General features: G+C 44.4%; 1 long non-coding RNA gene across 1 annotated transcript in view; it reads left to right on the plus strand.

Moving 5' to 3' along the window:
• Nucleotides 1-8,750, plus strand: part of LOC103013745 (uncharacterized) — a 45,562-nt gene extending 36,812 nt beyond the window's left edge. The window contains exons 4-5 of the long non-coding RNA XR_009009804.1: nucleotides 7,721-7,919; nucleotides 8,393-8,750. This is a non-coding gene — a long non-coding RNA (uncharacterized LOC103013745). The remainder of the gene's footprint in view (nucleotides 1-7,720; nucleotides 7,920-8,392) is intronic.
• The last annotated feature ends 9,012 nt before the right edge of the window (nucleotides 8,751-17,762 follow it).

Consider the following 17,762-nt stretch of genomic DNA (forward strand, 5'->3'; position numbering starts at 1 on the left):
GCCATCCAATTAGAGCCTTGGAGTGGAGGCTCTAATTACCAAAGTAATCCAGAAGTACTAGACACAGGTAATTGGCCACAAACCCAACAATTGGATTGATTTTTAAAACTAGCATAGGATCGTGTCCATGATAGAAAAACGTGATTTATATGCAAAGGTCCAAGAAGTCAAGAAAACATTATAAATGATCATACGAATCAGGTCCAGCATCTTGGGTCAGCTGTCTACTTCTGATGTCTTCTTCTCGTCCTGGTGTGAGTGTAGTTTCCTCTGTTGAGCATCGTTTTAAGGTGAGTTTGAGGTCAGCAGTCCTCTCTATAGACCAGTCTGGTGCCGGGACCCTTTGTAATTGGAAATTAATCTAAGAGTCAATTCCCTTCAGTTTTGCTGTGTATGAGCTAGTTAAGAGTACCTGATAAGGGTCCTTCTACCCAGGTTGGAGATAGTATTTTAAATTATGTCTTTTCCAGTATGCATAATCCCCTGGTTGCAGGTCGTGGGGCATCTGATCTTCATCCAAAGATAGATTACTGAGATAAGCTTCAGATACAAACTTAGAGTGTCCTTTTAATAATTCAATTAAACTTTACATTAATATAATGTAACAGCAAGGAACTGTCCAGGAAGTGAGTCTTAGTAAATACAGACCTCCATTAACAAGACTGGGATTTAACATTCACCGAAACATCTTTCTCTTTCTAAAATTACCCTCATTTCTACCAAATATAACCAAATTAAGACTAATTTGTTTGCAAGATAAGTCTAGTCTCAAAAACTTGGCTTGATAATTTATATAACTATAATTGGTCATATATGCTTTTTGCTTTGCTGAAATTTTTATAAGGAGTGATAAGTTCGAGTAACTTCTGAGCTAATTCCTTGCATTCAGTGCGAGCCTCTGGACTATGTGATTCAAAATCCATTAAGGGGCATTTCCATCCTGCCTTCTCTATCCATTCCCTTGCTTTGCTTTCAGAAACTAATAGCTGTATTAATTGATGCAGGTCTGAAAACCCGGGCTCATAGGTCCTGATAGTTAATTCAAATTCCTTAGCAAATCCCAATGGATCCTGACTTGGATCGGGAAATTCCTTAGCCAAGGCTCTAAGTTCTGCTTGGGTCCAGGGTGTGTACGTAAGCACCAAGAACAGTTCCTCTCCCTGTAATAGGTTTCTCCTTAAAGGGAGCTATAACCACTTCTGATTTTTTTTTTTTTTTCTTTTACTGGGGAAGAGGGAGCAGCAGGAGGCAGAAGAGTTGCAAGAGAAAAAGACATAGCATCTGGGCCAGGCGATTCTGATAGAGGAGGACCCGTGCGAGGAGCAGAGGGAGAGGAAGAGTCAGAGACAGAGTGCTAGCAGACTTTTATAGTTTAGAAGCTTCTAGATACCAATCAAAGTAAGCATTCCATTCAGTCTGTTTGATCTTACGGCCGGCTTTTTCTAATGGTGCGCACAAAAATAGCAATTTTGTAATATCGGAAGAACCCCAATTTGGCCATTGTATTTAATTAATTAATTAATTAATTAAATTTATTTAATTTTTGTCTGCGTTGGGTCTTCGATTGTGCACAGGCTTTCTCTAGTTGCGGTGAGCTGGCTTCTCATTGTGGTGGCTTCTCTTGTTGCAGAGCACGGGCTCTAGGTGCACGGGCTTCAGTAGTTGTGGCTCGCGGGCTCTAGAGCGCAGGCTCAGTAGTTGTGTCACACGGCTTAGTTGCTCCTCAGCATGTGGGATCTTCCCGGACCAGGGATTGAACCCGTGTCCCCTGCATTGGCAGGCGGATTCTTAACCACTGCGCCACCAGGGAAGCCCTATTTGTCCATTTTAGATTGAGATCTCCTTTAGTATAATTTCTCCGATTAAGTAGGTACTTGCAAGTATAAACCTGGCTGAGGTGTTAGTCAGAGCCTGGCTTTCTGACGCTCCTTGTTTCCGTGTTTGAGAAGCTCTATTTCCCATTTTAGAGTCGAATTTGTCAGGGATAAAATTTACTAATGAAGGTGTGTGGTGGCCAGTGTGCTGCTTGTGAGCTTAACTCCCGTAGGCACCACCCTAGAGTCGATTCAGCCCTCTTTCGTGTCTCGGTTTCTCCCTTCTATAGTCTAAGACCACCGTGGGTGCTCGGATCGCTGAATGGCCAATTCTTTTTTTTTTTTTTTTTAACATCTTTATTGGAGTATAGTTGCTTTACGATGGTGTGTTAGTTTCTGCTTTATAACAAAGTGAATCAGCTATACATATACATATATCCCCATATCTCCTCCCTCTTGCGTCTCCCTCCCACCCTCCCTATCCCACCCCTCTAGGTGGTCACAAAGCACTGAGCTGATCTCCCTGTGCTATGCGGCTGCTTCCCACTAGCTATCTGTTTTACATTTGGTAGTGTATATATGTCCATGCCACTCTCTCACTTTGTCCCAGCTTACCCTTCCCCCTCCCCGTGTCCTCAAGTCCATTCTGTACATCTGCGTCTTTATTCCTGCCCTGCCCCTAGGTTCTTTTTTTTTTTTTTTTAAAGATTTATTTTTTTTTTTTATTGATTGATTGATTGATTGATTGCTATGTTGGGTCTTCGTTTCTGTGCTAGGGCTTTCTCTAGTTGTGGCAAGTGGGGGCCACTCTTCATCGCGGTGCGGGGACCGCTCTTCATCGCGGTGCGCGGGCCTTTCACTATCGCGGCCCCTCCCGTTGCGGGGCACAGGCTCCAGACGCGCAGGCTCAGTAATTGTGGCTCACGGGCCCAGTCGCTCCGCGGCATGTGGGATCCTCCCAGACCAGGGCTCGAACCCGTGTCCCCTGCATTATTGGCAGGCAGATTCTCAACCACTGCGCCACCAGGGAAGCCCCCCTAGGTTCTTCAGAACCAGTTTTTTTTTTTTTTTTTTTTTTTTTTTTAGATTCCATATATATGTGTTAGTATACGGTATTTGCTTTTCTCTTTCTGACTTACTTCACTCTGTATGACAGCCTCTATGTCCATCCACCTCACTACAAATAACTCAATTTCGTTTCCTTTTATGGCTGAGTAACATTCCATTGTATATATGTGCCACATCTTCTTTATCCATTCATCTGTCGATGGACACTTAGGTTGCTTCCATGTCCTGGCTATTGTAAGTAGAGCTGCAGTGAACCTTGTGGTACATGACACTTTTTGAATTATGGTTTTCTCAGGGTATATGCCTAGTAGTGGGATTGCTGGGTCATATGATAGTTCTATTTTTAGTTTCTTAAGGAACCTCCATACTGTTCTCCATAGTGGCTGCATCAATTTACATTCCCACCAACAGTGCAAGAGGGTTCCCTTTTCTCCACACCCTCTCCAGCATTTATTGTTGGTAGATTTTTTGACGATGGCCTGAATGGCCAATTCTTATCCTGCAACCCCCCCCCCACGAGCAAGTGTTTTAATTAATGAGTGGCCTTCCCTATGGGACCACTGCACAGTATGAGGACTCTGCGTTCACCACTCCCGTAAATTTCTCAGTCGCCTGAGAAAGCAGTAACCGGCCGGGAGGAACCTTGTCCCTTTTCTTCAGAGCAAAGCTCTCATGTAATATCTTCACTTTTATCCTGACCAATTCTATTAAGGCAGCCAATTTGAGGAAAAGCATCAGATTAGCCTCTTACCTAACCACTCAGCACAGACCACTCAGTCTCCTACAACTGGCAAACCCTGGCATCTTTCAACCAGTGCCCCCCCCACCCAGTATCTTTCACCTGGGTGGGTGTTCCCTGGAATCTTTCAACTAGCCCCCCGCCCTCCCCGCCAGTATCTTTCACCTGGGTGGGTGTTCCCTGGAATCTTTCAACTAGCCCCCCGCCCTCCCCGCCAGTATCTTTCACCTGGGTGGGTGTTCCCTGGAATCTTTCAACTAGCCCCCCGCCCTCCCCGCCAGTATCTTTCACCTGGGTGGGTGTTCCCTGGAATCTTTCAACTAGCCCCCCGCCCTCCCCGCCAGTATCTTTCACCTGGGTGGGTGTTCCCTGGAATCTTTCAACTAGCCCCCCCGCCCTCCCCACCAGTATCTTTCACCTGGGAGGGGCAGGTACCTGCTACACACCGCCAACTACAACTCCGGATCATCAACCAATACGGGAGATCCGAGAACCAGGAGAGACTCACCCAAATTCGTCTGGACTCTCCGAGGAGGCGGATGGGTGCAAGGGGCCTCTGCCAGTACCAAGGCTCTGGTCCCTTGCAGAGTTCAGGCAAAGGAGAGAAGTCCACTCTGGGTCCTTTCGTGGTCGCCATAAAACTGTCGACTTAAAAAAACTGCACAACATGAGAGTTGCAAGTTAGGTTTTATTTGGGGCAAAATGAGGACTATGGCCCAGGAGACAGCATTTCAGATAGCTCTGAGAAACTGCTCTGAAGAGGTAGGGGGGAAGGTCAGTATATATGTGATTTTGGTGAAGGGGGAGTACATGCAATCAAGCACACATTTTTTTCAGACAGTTTCTGCTAGTCTCGTGAAGGTTACTGCTAGTCACGAGGAGCAGACGTCACCAAGAAGGATTTTAGTGCTTTTCTAGATACAAGGAGATGCAAGAATTGGGCTCATAAAATCTCCTGAAAATATCTGACTATCTGAAGACCTGTTCCGCCAGTTTTTTCCAGAGCACAGAGGACCTCATTCCTGATCTGCACCCTGAACTCCTTTCAGGGGGTGTTGAAAATCAGCAGCTGCAGCGGCTCATGATTTGATCCTTGTAGAGGTAGATGGCAAGTGCTGATGGCAAGTGCTAATGGCAAGTGCCAGTTTGTTGTTGACAATATATAGATACACAGATTTATAGAAAGAGATTTATTATGAGGGTTTGGCTCATGCAGTTATGGAGGCTGAGGAGTCCTATGATCTGCTGTCCACAAGCTGGAGGCCCAGCAAAGCCCACGGTGTATACAGCTATAGTCCAAGTCCAAAGGCCTGAGAACCAGGGGAGCCAGTGGTATAAGTCCCAGTCCGAGAATGAAGGTCCGAGAACCAGGAGTGCTGATGTCTGAATGCAGAAGAAGATAAATGTTCTTCCAGCTCAAGCAGGGAGTAAATTCGCCTGTCCTCTGCTTTTTTTTCTATTCAGGCCCTCATGCCACTTGCTTTGGTGAGGGCTGGCAATCTTTTTTATTCAGTCTACCAATTTAAGTGCTTATCTCTTCCAGAAACACCGTCACAGACACACCCAGAGGTAAAGTTTTGCCAGCTCTCTGGGCCCCCCTTAGCGCAGTCAGTGAACATGTAAAATTAACCAGCACAGGGGTTTCCATATCCTCCTCAAGAGGTTATGTTGTAAAAAGATAACATTAAATGCAGTGTTTGATACGAAAATGTTTTTGTATACTTTAAGCATTGTGTTTAACACTCCAAATCTTGGAGTCAGGGTAATATTTGTCCCAGTTCTCTTTTTCTCTCATTCCCCACCCACTTTACCAATTTACTACCCACAAAATGCCTTTGCCACACCCATTGGGGGAGGGGAGTTGTCTTTTAAGCACCACACATGCCATCTGGGCAAATCTGCACAGTTTAGACCAGCTAGCACGGTGCCTCTCCAAGTGGGTAGATGACCTAAAATTCATTTCAGCGGAAATGCAGAATGGTAATTTGAACAACGGGCTCCCTTTTTGTTACATTTCTTCTGAAGAGCTGGGCTTGGCATGTCATCCAGCTGTGCATCCCATTTGTCTTGCAAGAAAAAGTGTCAAGCAGGAAATTAAAAATACTTCTATTTCAGTTTTCAAGAATATATGTCACCAAGACTGAAACAAAACGCTTTTGTTTTAGAGAAGCTTGGTTCTGGATATTATGATCTACTGGAACCATTTCTCTTTGGGAACGCAGTATAGTAATCTTGGCTCCAAAATCCAATTTGCTTTCAATTTTTGCTCGGCTACCCCTTGCCCTATATGAGATGCAGGCAGCAGATTAACTTCTCCAAAATGCATGCCCTCAAATATTTCAAAGTGCTTATTTAAGCAGTAACCATGGTGTATATTTAAAACTGAAAGGTAGGTTACAAGTATTTCCTTGGGGGAGGGGGCAGACAACATGAAAAGTCAACATGCTCACAAAGTTTCTCAGAATCTAGGTCAGTGATCATAGCTGTAACTAATTCTTTGATGAATTCTGACTGCCTTATAAGAGGATACATTTTTGTGGTGAATTTATTTATTTATTATTATTTTTTTAAAGTCTTTATTGAATTTGTTACAATATCGCTCCTGTTTTATGTTTCGATTTTTTGGCCACAAGGCATGTGGGATCTTAGCTCCCTGACCAGGGATGGAACCTGCACTCCCTGCATTGGAAGGCAAAGTCTTTTTTTTTTTTTTTATTGTCCACTTTTTTTTTTTTTTTTTACATACACACACATATATATATGTTTTCTTTTTCAGATTCTTTTCCATTATAGGTTATTACAAGATACTGAATATCATTCCTTGTGTTGTAGAGTAGGTCCTTATTGGTTTTTTTTTTTCACACCCACACACACTGTATTTTATTTTTACAAGAGATAAATAGACTGACATCAAGCATTGTACATGGATGACCACAACAAAAGCAACAATGATTGCAATTACCAAACCTGAAACACACTCATACTATGTCATAATATTGACATTCCGTCCAGTAATCCTCCACTGTAGCAGCTCCTTTACTTTGCAGTGAAAATTGATTTGTATATTCTTTGCCTCTGAGTCCTTGTGGGATTTTTTTTTTAATTCAAACAGAAAGTCAGAAAAATTATACTCATCCTCATCAGTTCACTCAGTCCCATGTAATTATTTTTTTTTTTTATCTTGATCTTTTGTTAGCACTTTTATGAGTTCATCAGTTTTTCATTAGAGTTCTGAAAATGCTTATTCATTCAGTTCATCAGTACAGTCAGTTACCAGAAACCTGTACTTGTCAGAGTCTTTTCCATGAATTTCTTGAAGATGAAACCCTTTTATAGGAGCATATTTGCAAAAGCATCAGAGTACACCCAGAACTGTCTGTAAATGACAAAAGACTTAAAAATGACCATGGTGGGCTTCCCTGGTGGCGCAGTGGTTGAGAGTCTGCCTGCCAATGCAGGGGACACGGGTTCGAGCCCTGGTCCGGGAAGATCCCACGTGCCGCGGAGCGGCTGGGCCCGTGAGCCACAGCTACTGAGCCTGCGCGTCTGGAGCCTGTGCTCCGCAGCAGGAGAGGCCGCGATGGTGAGAGGCCCGCGCATCGCGATGAAGAGTGGCCCCCGCTTGCCGCAACTAGAGAAAGCCCTCGCACAGAAACGACGACCCAACACAACCAAACATAAATAATAAATAAGTAATAAATAAATTAAAAAAAAAAAATGACCACGGTTAAAGATTTGATGAAAGTTCATAATAATGCAGTTCACAAGAAAATTAGTTATTTCTGAGATATACATTTTAAAGTAATAACTAGGATTATGACTTATTAAATTGGGCAGAAGAGGATACATTTTTAATATTTCAGATTTTTTTCCAGCTACCTTGACTTTTGTTGTCTCTAATTATGGCCACTGAGCTGTTATCTGTTTGCTATAGTGTCTTCATAGACTAAAAAGTCAGATGTGTTCTATTGTAACTGATTTTTATTTTATTAAAAAATTTTTTTTAATTAAAAAAAATTTTTATTGGAGTGTAGTTGATTTACAATGTTGTGTTAATTTCTGCTGTATAGCAGAGTAACTGTAACTGATTTTTAAATAGGTGTAATCACTCCCGCCAGAGAGAGCGGTCCATATGCCTTTCAGAACCCAACGAATCACAAGAAAGCACATTTCCACCGAATCTTGGTCAAATACTTCCAAAGGCAAACGGCTTTCTGGAGAGTGTACCAAGAGCTGCCTTGGCACATGAAGATGAGCAGCTGCTGGGAGGATTTGTGCAGCTTTCTCTCAAGTCCTAGGTAAGTCTCGTTTTTATATCGTGTTCAGCAGATTTCACTTTTCCTTTTGCTAAGCACTGCATTGAGGTATCCACGTTTCCCTTGAGCAAGACACATCCATTCATATATTCATTCGACACCGGTTCATTCATTCGGGCTGGACCATCACTTGACATCAACTTCTATGGCCGATGGATCCCTGGGCCTACTCCATTTGATCATCTGGCTCTGCAGAGCGTTCTTTTCCTTTCCCGACTCCCACTGGATTCCTCTCAAAGATAAGAGGCATTCGGGGGAGAGGAGGGCTAGTTGAGCGAGGATACAGGAGTGGCCATGTTCTCCTGCTAGACCCTCCGAGCTCCTTCCCTTCCTTCTTTCCTTTTCTTCCCCTCCACCCCTCTCCCTTCCCTCCCTTCCCCTTCTTTCTTGTCCTCCTGTGCATTCATTCAGCAAACATCTCTCACGGACCCTCTCTGTCTCCCACGCTGTTCCAGGCCCTGAGGTTGCAGGAGTGAATGAGCAATGGCCCCAAGCCTTAGGTGCTTTCCATCTGGTAGGGAAGGTGTGGAGCCAGAGAACTGCTGTCCATGGTGGTAAATGCTTCACTGGAGCAACGGCACAGACCTGGGTAAGCTCGGAAGGGGGAGGGGCTGGTGCGGCCTGGCAGATTCAGGGACCCTGACCCGAGGAGGGGCCTCCTGGCCAGAGGAGGGGCATTGGCTTCGACCGCTGAAGAGTGACAGGCTCGTATTTATCTGGTGACCTACTAAAGTCATAATAGTGCAGAAGTTTATGAGGAGGCTAATGGGATATGGTAAATAGAATAGCTGCCTTCAAGGCATGAAATACTACAGCGACTTCCATTAATACATTGTGTTACAAGTATCAGAGACTTGATATCAAAGACCCAAAGCCCGAGCTTCTGGACAAGGCTGCACCTCATCCACTGCTGGAGTGTATTGTCAGAAGCTGGATAGGATGCTGCCGAGGCCTGTTTGCGCACGGTGGCCAAGATCAAAGCACATCAGTACCAGAAAATGAGGAAGAGACGTACGCCCTCAGGTACAGTGAGTGGCGATGTCTCAGCAGTCCGTTCTGCTGGGATATAGAGTGGCCCAGGGTTACTGTTCTGTTTCCACACATCATTCTGATCAACCCACCAGACCTCGGAGTCCTCCTTCCCACCACTTAAACCAACAACTTCTGAAGACAGGCCGTGTTAGCATTAAATTTGAAGTGGCTCCTCTTTGCCGTCTTGCAGTGGCTGCTTCTCAAGCGTCAGTAGTGTTCTTTCTCTCTCCTTTCTCATGGCTTCAACCACACCCCTGACATCTTCCTTCTTGATCTGTGTTTGCAGCCTTGACCTCCTTTCAGAGTATCAGGGCCCATGCCCCACTTCTCGAGAGCTACTAATAGTATTATTGCTTGATCAACGTCTTTCCTGAGTAACCACTTCAAATTAAATAGATGCAAAACCTAAATGATTTCAGATCCACCCGTCCCAAGCTTGCTCTTCATTCTATATTCCCTCTACTGAGGGTGCCACTAACTCCCTCTATCACTCAGTGCTGGAAACATGCAATTACTGTCAAGGATGGCCTCAATCTACATTGGGACAGTTTTTCTTTGACCTTCTGCCTATCAGCTTGGGTTTAGACAACACTTTGGTTAATTTTCTGCTCTTTGCTCTCCATAGTACCCCCCTTCCCCCCCCCCTGCCCTTCATCCTTTATTTCCTTGCTTATTAAACAGTAGTAACCTTCATTCATTCTTTCAACAGATAGTAACTGTGCACCTCCCCCGGGACATGGACTCACTGGGCAGTGCTGACATAGCAACGAACCAGGCAAACTAGTTCAAAACTAGTTCAAAAACGAATCCCTGCTCTAAAAACACCCCATATGGGGTTTATCATTTAGTGATCATAAACAGATTTTGAGCATTCGTCATATGCCAGGCTCTAAGTTAAGTACTTTATGTGTATTATTTTAATTCTCATAAGACCTCTCTAATACTATTAATATTTTTATTGAAATTAAGGGAACTGAGTCTTAGAGAAGTGAGGTAAGTTGCCCAAGGTGTCTCAGATAGTTGAGAATGGATTTGGGTGATACCATACCTCCATCCCTTTTTGTCCTGAGACATCTAGGCTTTACCTTTATTCTTATGACCATGTACGATTTATGTAATTTTGGAATTTGTCTGATCCACTCATCCTCCATGTGGAAGGACCCAAGTGATACTCATAGGGATACCAGCGTGTTGAATAAAGTCAGGGTCCATAAGGAAATGTGTCAGTGCTTAGGGATGTATGGTGGGGGAAGGAGATAGGAGGTGAGAGACAAGGTAGGGAAGTTCTGTGTGTCATGGGAAGCTGGACACTAGCCAGGGGAAGATCAGATCTCCAAGGTGGGGTAGAAATCCTTCCTGATAATGCTTCTAATTGATAATGCTACACGTTGATCAAGCAATAATACTATTAGTAGCTTGTCATCACATGGTTGTCATGGTGATGGAAGGGGCCAGGGGCTGGGTTCAAAGTGGGAGGGAATCGCCTAACATTTCAATGTGTGAGGATTTTCAAGATGTAAATGGACCTAGTTCAGAATGTGTCCCTTTGAACTAGGCTGGAGCCATCCACAGGGCCCTTCTGGTGATTCTGCAACCATGTTGCTGTCTGTACAGTCACCTAAGATGCTGCTGGTTAGTCTCCTGTGTTACCCCGGCCCCCAGGGCCTGCTCAGCAGGGAGTCCTGGCCTCCATCACTGCCTTTGACACCTTCCATCTTCCTCACCCTTCATGTTCGATCAAGGCCAAGTCCTTAGATTTTACTTCCACAGAGCCTCTCATGTCTACCTGGTCCTCATTTCCCCTCCCTGGTCAATCTTCAAAAAGCTTCCTTCCGTAGAACCTCTCATGTCCATTCTCTCATCTCTACCTGGTCCTCATTTCCCCTCGCTGGTCAATCTTCATAAAGCTTACTTCCACAGAGCCTCTCATGTCCATTCTCTCATCTCTACCTGGTCCTCATTTCCCCTCTCTGGTCAATCTTCATGAAGCGAAGCTGTCATTACGTCACTGCGTGTGGTAGTTGTGTCCACCTTTGGGTCTTACCTCCCACCGGGTTGGCAGAGTCAGCCCATGGCCATGTGTGTGTGCAGGGCTGGGGGATGGGGGGGATCCTTGAAGTCCCTCCAGGACTGTGTAGGTTCCTATTTTTTCCTTTTGGGGTTGCTAAAAGTACAAATCACAAGGCCAAGTATCATCACCTAAGCGATAGAAGATGCATTAGATTCATCAGAACAAGGTTTAATTATAGCAGGAATCCCGTATAATAACCACAGGAGGTCTAATTGGCTGCCTGGGCCTCCTCACACATTTGTTTTTCTGCCATGGTTATGCAGCTGCACACAACCTGGAGTCAATCTGCCCTTCTGGGTGCAGCTGGAATATTCTTTCAAAGAGGTTTTCGAGAAATCCTGTTTTATAGTCTACGATTTCAGGAGAGCTGCCCTCTTTATTGAAAGGTCTGGGCAAACGCTGCCACTCCTCCAACTTAATTCAACAGTATTTGCTGAGTGCCTAGGTTATGCCAAGCATGATGCTACATGCCAGGGATACAGCGATGGATACGACAGAGGTGGTTCCTGCCTTAATGGAGCTTTTGCTGGCGTGTGAAAGATAGACACTGTGGAGCAGTTCGGCCTGAGGGGAGTGGTACACAGTGGAGGCACAGAGCCTAGAGCGGGGAGGTGTGACCTGGCCTCAGGGACAGTGGACGTCACCCCGAAGCAGTGACATTTCGTCTGAGACTTGGAGGATGAGTGAGAGCTAGTTGGACAAAGGGCGGAGGGAACAGCCACCCAGAGTCGGGAGGAAGAGTGGGGAGCGTGGAGGGCTGAACAAGTCCAGTATGGGCACATGAGAGGTGGGCATGAAGGGAGTCCCGGGGCTGCAGAGGCAGGCAGGCACCCAAGTATGGAGGGTCAAGCTAAGGACCTGGCTCTGATCTGAAGAGCAGTGGGAGGCATCGGGGATTGAAGCAAGGTGGTGCCAGGTTTGGTTTTGAAAGTTCGCTCTGGGTGCGGTGTGACGAATGCAATAAAAAAGGGACGAGCATGGCTTGCCAGACATCTGATAGCGGTGATGACCCAGGTGAGAGGCGATGTTGGCTCCGACTAGGGGGAGGCAGTGGAGACGCAGGGGAAGGTTGGGAAGTAGAATCCACAGGACTTGAAGGTGGGTACAGGAGATGGAGGAGTCAAAGATGACTCCCATGGTTCTGACTGGAACGACTGGCCATCAGCCGAAACAGGAAACACTCCCAAAGGAGCAGCTTTAGGGGACAGAAGCTGTGTTGAGTTTGGAGTGATGGAAGAATGTTGGGAAGAGATATTCTCTGGGCTCAGGGAAAGACAGCCGGGCCAGGGAAACATGCATATTGTGGGCATTGAAGCCAGGAGAGGGGATGAGGGCATCCAGGGACAGGAAGAAGGGGGGTGGGCCTAGGACAAAACTCCGAGGGGTGAGCAGAGGAGAAGGACGCAGCGAGGAGAAGAGAAAGAGGGGTTACAGAGAGAGGAGGAAAACCAGGAGACTAGGGAGTTAGAAATTCCCAACGTGAGAATGGATATCAATTAAATGCATTTCATTGAGTGTCTAATATTCCATTTTAAATGATTTTCTTCTCTGTGCCATGTTGAAACTCTGCTCTGATGCCCCTACATTTTTAGCAAGTCTGTTACAAACGTTTGGGGGCAGGAGGGAGAAGCCATCGTGTTCCACATTCAGGGCAGTGTGGGTCAGAGGGGACAGCAAGCGGCCCCGGGAAGCCACCGCCTTCTGGAAGCACAAGCCCAGGTGGGGCGAGGCGCCCTGGTGGGGGCAGGAGTTTAGGGCCAAGAGCACAGGTAGAGCCAGCCACGCCTGAGAAGCAGGACTGGCCCAGCTGGGGAGTGGATGTAGGACAGAAATTCCTTTCCCCAGATCCACCAGCGGGGAGAAGTGACCTGAGGAAGGAAAGGCCAGATCCTGCTGCTGGGTGGAGAGGAGCTTTCCAGGTAGGCACACTTCCCTTAAGTAGCAAGAAAGCCCCGATTCATGGGGACCTCAGAGCATCCTTCCAACCACCGTGCCTAGCCTCCCTCCCCATGCGGGAGATGATTAAGAATTCTCTTCTTGAGGCTCCTTCTTCCTTATCTGCATTCCGTTCTGAAAGGTAAATAAGCTACTTATACTTTTGACCCCTACCTGCTTCTGGTCGGTTCCTTTAAAAGTGAGAGTTTTCTAAGAGTGCCCAGTGGCATTAGTTTGACTGGGGTGGAAGACAGTCTGACATCTCTCCTGGTCCACCAGGCTGTTGCTCTGTATGCCCTGTTCTCAGTTCTCCCTCCCGACTGTGTGGTTTGGCTCCCTCTAGTGGCTGCAACAAGAACAAGACGCCTAATTTCTTGGCTTGATGGAACGATGCGCAGTTCTGAGTTTGGGGCTCGCTTCTCCTTTGATGCTTCCTGAACCCCCTCCGCCCCGCCACCCACCCTACCCAGCAGCGCCGGCTGGGGAAGCTGCATCTCTGATTGATAGGCCAGCAGAGAGGTCTTTGAGTCAAGAAGTCAAATTTTATGGTCAGGTCCGTTTTTATAGGTTCTCTTCGACATGATACTTTTGATTTTGGCTGGAGCCCTGGGTCACATCAAAGTGAAGAAAACCCATTTCTGGCTGCAGTTGCATTTTTGGACAATGTCAAAGGTGAGAGGAAGATGTGGCAGAAGGATGAGTCCCAACCTGGCTGCATCTTGACAGATGTCTCCAGGTGGTGGAGGGGGTGGGGTGAGGAGAATCATCTTGTTTTTAAGGGGCAGGCTTTCCTATTAGGGCAAAGGATAAATGCATCACATTCCAGGATCTTGTCAGAAGAATGTAGTACATGGGAAAACACCAGCTTTTCATGATTAATGTATGAATCTTTGCCCTTGATACCTTTAGATATTTTGGGTAAATGGGACAAAATAGCTCTACAGAAAAATTAAAAGAATAAAAGGCACAATTTGCTATGGCCACAGAAAATATGAAATATCTAAGAATAAATTTAATAAGAAATGTGCACAATCTTTATTCTTATAAAAAAAAGCTTCAGAATTACAGAAAATAAGATTTCAGTGTGTAGGGAGACATACCATATTCTAGGATGGGGCACCTCAATGTTATAAAGCTGTCAATTCTTCCCCGATTGGTTTATAGATGTAAGACAATTCTAACTGAAACCCCAATGGGATGAAAACATTTCTAAATTTTCAAAATGATTTCAAAATTCTTGGAGAAAAAATATACGAGAGTAAGAGTTTAAAATAATGAGGGCAATTTGAATTTCAAGTTATTTAAACATATTATGAAGCAATAATAATAATATTAAAAATGCTACTGGCAGCAAAAATAGTTGAACAAAATAGAATGCTCAGACAGACTCAGGTACAGATATAAGAAATTAGTAAATGATAGAAGCTTTTCAAATTAGATGGATTATGGAATAAGTAGTGCTGTGATAATGATACACTATTTGGTAAAAATAGTTAAGTTACCTGAAACATTGCACCAAAATAAATTCCAGGAGGATTAGAGTTAAATATAAGAAAGTGAAATTCTATATAAAGAAAACTCTAAGAAAATATGGATGAGTCTAAGCAAGAAAGCAAAAGAGTAAATCATGAAAGAGAAGATAATTGATAAATCTGTCTAAATAAACACATGAAGTTCCCGTATGTAAAACAAAACAACACAAATCAACTCTGAGAAAATCAGAAACACAACTACAAGGCAAGAGATAACTGGGAAGAATATTTGTAATACACACAACAGGCAAAGGATTAATAGCAATATTTCTAATAGGTTAAAATGCTCTTAAAATCAATAAGAAAATGATGAATACTTCAATAAAAATAGGCAAGATCATGAACAGGTCATCCAAAGAACATTTTCAGTCCTTGTCTGACTTGACTTCTTAACATCAATGGATTTTTTGACCTGGCCCTCCTCTTGTAAACATTCTGGTCTCCGTTTTACTGGTATATACTCCCATGGTTCATCTTCCATCTCTCTGGCTGTAGCTTTTCTGTGGCTTTTTTAGTTCCTCCTCTTCTACCTGGCTTCTAAGTGTTAGAATTCCTTAAGGCTCTTCTCTCATTCATTAATTCCACTGTAAGAATATTACCTGTGTCTATGGCTTTAGTGATTGTTCATGTGTATGTGACTCGCACATTTACTTCCCCAGCCATGCTTCTCGTCTGAGCCCCAGATTCACATACCCAACGTCCTACTTAACTCTCCACTTGGGTGATGTCTTCAAAACTCCTCAAACCCAACACATCTAAAACTGAACTCATGAACATTCCTCCAAAACAGGGTCTGTTCCAGGGACTGTCTCTCAATTTACCACCTTGGAGTAATCCTTGACACTTTTCTCTCCTTTATCCCCTCCCCAAATACGTTTCATCACTGAGTCCTGGCATTTTTTACTTCCTAAATGTTTCTCAAACGTGTCCACCTCCACCATCACTGCCCTTCTCTAAGCTGCCAGGGATGTTATACACAGTTTTGATTAGAATATGCATTTAAGGGCTTCCCTGGTGGCGCAGCGGTTGAGAATCTGCCTGCCAGTGCAGAGGACACGGGTTCGAGACCTGGTCTGGGAGGATCCCGCATGCCGCGGAGCGGCTGGGCCCGTGAGCCACAATTGCTGAGCCTGCGTGTCTGGAGCCTGTGCTCCGCAACAAGAGATGCCGCGACGGTGGGTGGCCCATGCACCGCGATGGGGAGTGGCCCCCGCTTGCCACGACTGGAGAGAGCCCTCGCACAGAAACGAGGACCCAACACAGCCATAAATAAATAAACAAATACTAAAAAAAAAAAAAAAAAAAGAATATGCATTTAAGATTCCTCCATGTCTTTTCATGGCTTGACACCTCATTTCTTTCTTTCTTTTTTTTTTTTTTAAGTAGTAGAAATATTTTTATTTATTTATTTACTTACTTACTTACTTACTTATGGCTGCGTTGGATCTTTGTTGCTGCGCGCGGGCTTTCTCTAGTTGCAGCGAGCGGGGACTACTCCTTGTTGCGGTGCGCAGGCGTCTCATTGAGGTGGCTTCTCTTGTTGCAGAGCATGGGCTCTAGGCATGCGGGCTTCAGTAGTTGTGGCACGCAGGCTCAGTAGCTGTGGCTCACGGGCTCTAGAGCACAGGCTCAGTAGTTGTGGCACATGGGCTTAGTAGTTGTGGCTTGCGGGCTCTAGAGTGCAGGCTCAGTAGTTGTGGAGCACGGGCTTAGTGGCTCTGCGGCATGTGGGATCTTCCCGGACCAGGCATCAAACCCGTGTCCCCTGCATTGGCAGGCGGATTCTCAACCACTGCGCCACTAGGGAAATCCCAACACCTCATTTCTTTTTAATGCTGAATAATATTCCAGGGTAACGAATGTACCACAGTTTACCTATTCACCTATTGAAGGACAAACGTTTGGTATAAACATTTGCATGCCAAATTTATTAATCAGTTGAGTAAATACCTAGGAACATGATTGCTGGATTGTATGGTAAGACTATGTTTAGCTTTATAAGAAACTGCCAAATCGTCTTCTGAAGGGACTGTACCATTTTGCATTCCCACGAGCAGTGAATGAGAGTTTCTATTGTTCTGTATCCTTGCTAGCATTTGGTATTGTCAACGTTTTTGATTTTAGCCATTCTGATAGGTGTGTGGTGATATCTTATTGTTGTTTTAATTTGCAATTCCCTAATGGCAAACAATGTTGAGCATCTTTACATATCTTATTGTTGAATTTTAAGAGTTCTTTGAGTATTTTGGATAGAAATCCTTTATCAGATATATATTTTACAAATATTTTCTCCCAGTCTGTGGCTTGTCTTTTCATTCTCTTAATAGTGACTTTCACAGAGCAGAAGTTTTAAATTTTAATAAAGTCTAACTTAATATTTTTTCATGAATTGTGCTTTTGGTATTGTATTTAATAACTCATCACCAAATCCAAGGTCACATAGGTTTTCTTCTGCATTTCCTTCTAAAAGTTTTATAGTATTTCATTTTATATTTAGGTCTATTATCAATTTTGAGTAATTTTTTGGTGAAAGTGTAATGTCTGTGTCTAGATTAATTTTTTTTACACATGGATGTCCAATTATTCCAGCACCATTTGTTAATTATACTATCTCCATTGAATTGTCTTTGCTGCTTTGTCAAAGGTTGGTTGGACATCTATAGAAGATTTTTATTGGGATTGCATTGAATCTATAGGTCAAGCATCTTAACGGTGCTGAGCATTCCAATCTATCAACATGGTATATCTGTTTGTTTAGATCTTCTTTGATATCTTTCATCAGACTTTGGTAGTGTTATGCATATAGATCATATACATATTTTGTTAGATTTATACCTAAGTACTGCATTTTTGGTGTTCTATTATAAATAGTAATATGTTTTAAATCTCTAATTCCAATTGTTCATTGCTGGTACATAGGAGAGCAGTTGGCCTTTTTTTTTTTTTTTTTGGCTGCGTTGGGTCTTAGTTGCAGCATATGGGATCTTTCCTTGCAGTGCATGGGTTCTCTCTAGTTGCAGCACCCAGGCTCCAGAGCATGTGGGCTCTGTAGCTGTGGCACGCGGGCTCTCTAGTTGAGGCGTGTGGGCTCAGTAGTTGTGGCGCACAGGCTTAGTTGCCCTGTGGCATGTGGGATCTTAGTTCCCTGACCAGAGATTGAACCCACGTCCCCTGCATTGGAAGGCGGATTCTTTACCACTGGACCACCAGGGAAGTCCCACAATTGGCTTTTGAATATAAATCTTGTATCCTGTA

Source organism: Balaenoptera acutorostrata, chromosome 11, assembly GCF_949987535.1.
Source record: "Balaenoptera acutorostrata chromosome 11, mBalAcu1.1, whole genome shotgun sequence".
NCBI classification, from domain to species: domain Eukaryota; kingdom Metazoa; phylum Chordata; class Mammalia; order Artiodactyla; family Balaenopteridae; genus Balaenoptera; species Balaenoptera acutorostrata.